The sequence below is a fragment of the Trachemys scripta genome, chromosome 7, assembly GCF_013100865.1.
Source record: "Trachemys scripta elegans isolate TJP31775 chromosome 7, CAS_Tse_1.0, whole genome shotgun sequence".
NCBI classification, from domain to species: Eukaryota; Metazoa; Chordata; order Testudines; family Emydidae; genus Trachemys; species Trachemys scripta.
The window spans coordinates 50,420,838-50,424,728 of record NC_048304.1 but is presented as its reverse complement, the minus strand read 5'-3'; positions in this window follow the sequence as shown (position 1 = coordinate 50,424,728).

Below are 3,891 nucleotides of genomic sequence, written 5' to 3'. Positions count from 1 at the left end.
CCCCCGGCCCCACACCGCCGGCCCCGGCCGAGCACCACCGAGCCCTCCCGATTTTCCCAGACATGCCCGGCTTTTGGGGATTTCCCCCCGGACGGGGATTTGAGCCCCCAAAAGCCGGACATGTCCGGGAAAATCCGGACGTATGGTAACCCTATCAGTGACCCAACTGGAAACTCAAAGGATTCCTTAAAAAAATACATTTTATTAAAAAAGAAAGAAACATCTGAAAATTCAGGTTTTAGGGATTAAACACCAAAAATAACTTTTTGGGGGTTCAGCTTAAAGGTTACAAGCAAAACAAAAGCACCTGGGGTTAGCACAGAGGAATCCACAAACCAGAACAACCAACAGGGTTCCTAATTGCATCTGTCTTAACTTTTCCTGTGCTACTTACATATCTGGAGTTCCAAATGAGGAGTTTCTAGGTATGAAGCTGATGATTTCCCATACCTGGCTTAAAGCTTACAACTTGTCGCTGCCTTCCCCTCTCTCCAGCCAGAGAGACAAAAAACCCCACCCCCACCACACACCCAGCAGTTTTTCCAATTTGAAAGGGTACAGCCTTCCTATTGGTTCCCCTGGTCAGGTGCCAACTCAGGTTAAGATTCTCTTAACCCTTTACAGTTAAGGCAATTAGGGTACAGCTGCTAAGGAGGATTCTATAGCTACTGACTGGCTGGGTGTCCATAAAAGGGAGCAACCCCCCTTCATTTATCACAGACCTCAACACCCATCCAACTTTAAGCCATCAAGGAGCTCACTACTGACACCTGTTGGTGAATAGAGAGAAGAGTGGCCCCGAGCTCCAGGTGGATGGGGGCCTGTAGGGCAGAGGGCTCTCTGCTGGCATCTGTTGGTTAGCAAGGAGAACTGACTGGATGGGCCAGGTCTTATCTGCATTTCAGTGATGTGCCTGTTTGGGGCATTTTGGTTACAAATACAGTTGAGGTTTGAGTTTGGGAGCAATAAAATGCTATTGACCCTGTTGGGAAATGAAAGGACAAGAGAACTGCACCAAAAGTGCTTGGGAGTAGGGGTCACCCTGAACAAGGCTGCAGTCAGACACAGTTCACAGCTCTGTGGATTCCCAGCCCAGAAGTGACCATTGTGCTCATCTCATCTGACCCCCTGGATAATGCAGGCCGGAGAACATCCCCACAATCATTCCCAGAGCAGAGCTTTTAGACAAATGTCTATGTTAGAGGGCTTTCCCTTAACCCCTGACCTGGTTCTTGTCACACAGATGGAAAGCAGAAGACCGCAAGTCTGAGGTGCAGGCAGTGCAATGTTTATTGGGGTTAGTTCCAAGCAAGCATATCCATAGCTCTACATGCCGGCAGAGTCTGTTTCCCAGTGTTCTGTTCGAGCTTGGACGCCACAGAGCATTTACCCCATGTCCCCCTTCCCAGCTCTGACACCGCAAAGCCTTGCCTGTGTCCCCATTCCCATTCCCTATTCCCACCTCCTCCTTCTTAGCAGGCCCAAATATACCTGCAATGCATGCCCACAGTCTCACCCCTTACAACTTATGGTCATGTTCTGTTTTGGGGGGATTGTGGGTCTTCGTCTCACCTCTTTTGTACCCCATGGGAGGGGTAAGGAGTGAGGTTGTGCTACCATCAGAGACAGGCATTTCTTTGGCTTTCAGTGTTTTATATCTTCCCTCCAAACCTCTTTGCCCCTCCCAACTGGTTGCTTGACCTTGCCTTGAGATAGGGGTTGAGGCAATCTTAAAGTGTGCTCATATATTACACTCCCACCATGCCCTGTAACACTTTAACTGCTCTTATCTGTTCCCATTGTACTAACAAACCCATCTGACTAGGCAGAAGCAACATACACAGTCTTTGTCCTTTGTTTACACATATTAGTATAAGAGTATTAAAGGTCAAACCCAAAGGTCAAGCTGATAAACAGGCTTATATACTATAAGATTTTGTCTTTCAAATGATCAGGGATGAAGAATCCACCATGACCCTGGGTAAATGGTTCCAATGGTTAATTACTCTCACTGTTAAGAATTCACATCTTATTTCCAGTCTGAATTTGTCCTGGTTCAACTTCCAGCCATTGGATCGTGTTAGACCTTTCTCTGCTAGATGAAGAGCCCATTGTTAAATATTTCTTCCCCATGTAGCTACATATAGAATTTGATCAAGTACCCCTTAACCTTCTTTTTGTTAAGATAAACAGATCAAGCTCCTTGAGTCTGTCACTATAAGGCAGATTTTCAAATCTTTTAATCATTCTTGTGGCTTTTCCCTGATCCCACTCCAATTTATCATTCTTGAATTGTGGGCACCAGAACTGGATTCCAGCACCAGTGCCCAATTCAGAGGTAAAACAACCTCTCTGCTCCTACTTGAGATTCCCCTGTTTGCACATCTCAGGACACATTAGCTCTTTGGGCCACAGCATCACACTGGGAGCTCAAGTTCAGCTGATTATCCGCCGTGACCCCCAAATTTTTTGCAGTCACTGTTTCCCAGGATAGAGTCCCCCACCTGTACGTACAGCCTTTTCTTTGTTCCTAGATGTGTACATTTACCTTTAGCTGTATTAAAACACAAGTTGCTTGCTTGCGCCTAGCTTACCAAGCTCTCCAGATCGCTCTATATCAGTGACCCATCCTCTTCAGTATTTATCACTCCCCCAGGTTTTGTGTCAGCTGCACACTTATCAGTGATGATTTAATATTTTCTTCCAGGTCAACAACAACGTTAAATAATGTAGGGCCAAGAACCAGTTCCTGTGAGAGCCTGCTAGAAACACACCTGCTCAATGAGGATTCTCCACGGACAATTACATGTTAAGACCTATCAGTCCACCAGTTGTTGGTCCATGTAACGTGTGCTGTGTTAGGGCTGGGAAGGGAGCCTGTACAGAGCTAGAGGCAGAGGTTTTATTCTCTTGCTGTAGGCATGTCTTTGGTGGTAAGGACTTTGTTAAGGGTTCTATGGACCACTAGTCTGTATGAAAAGACTTAGCGTAGAGCTGGTTTCCAGCAAATGGGTGGCTTTGAGCAGACAGCAAAGTGAAGTGGTGCTAAGGTACAGGATATGGGCTAAAGGCCCAGATAGCAGCAGCTGCCTACCTGAGGGATTCTGGTGGGAGCAAAACTGGCATCACCTCAGCTGGCTGTAAGGAGCTGGCTGCAGAGCCTGGAACAGTTGATGTTCCCACAGTGCCACCAAGAGGCTATGCAGTGCTGCATCCAGGGACCATTGTGGAGAGTATGCACTGCAGGAAGTATTGCCCAAAGGATCAGAGTGACAGCACCCTGCGGCCCTCTGATTGGCCAAGCACACTATTTAACACTGGCGAGCAGTCCAGGACATTTTCTGCTCAACTCACACAGACTTGGGGCCTGCTGTGACTCCGGATAGGGTGACCAGATGTCCCGATTTTATAGGGACAGTCCCAATTTTTGGGTCTTTTTCTTATATAGGCTCCTATTACTCCCCAGCCCCTGTCCTGATTTTTCATACTTGCTGTCTGGTCACCCTAACTCCAAACCTCACCTTGCCTCCTGACTCCAGTCTGGTCCTACCTCTGATCTCCAAGCCCAGCCCGACTATGACTCTTGCGTATTGAACCCAGCTGGAGAGAGTCCTCTGACTATTGTCTTTGACATGTGGAGCCCAGCCCATCTGTGACCACTGGCCAGACTACCTACACCCCAGTCCTTTACACCAGGTCAGGTGGCCAAATCCCCGGAGGAGCCCAGGCAGCACTGACCTGTCAGAACCCTTCAACTCCACCAATCCTGGACAGTAAGCTGTGAGTGGAGAGCCAGGGAGGAGGGGAATGGCTGGAACACACCAGCTGCTCCCAACTGCCAGAGGACTTGGGGGGGAGGGGAAGCCTTACCTAATAGATATTGTGACATTA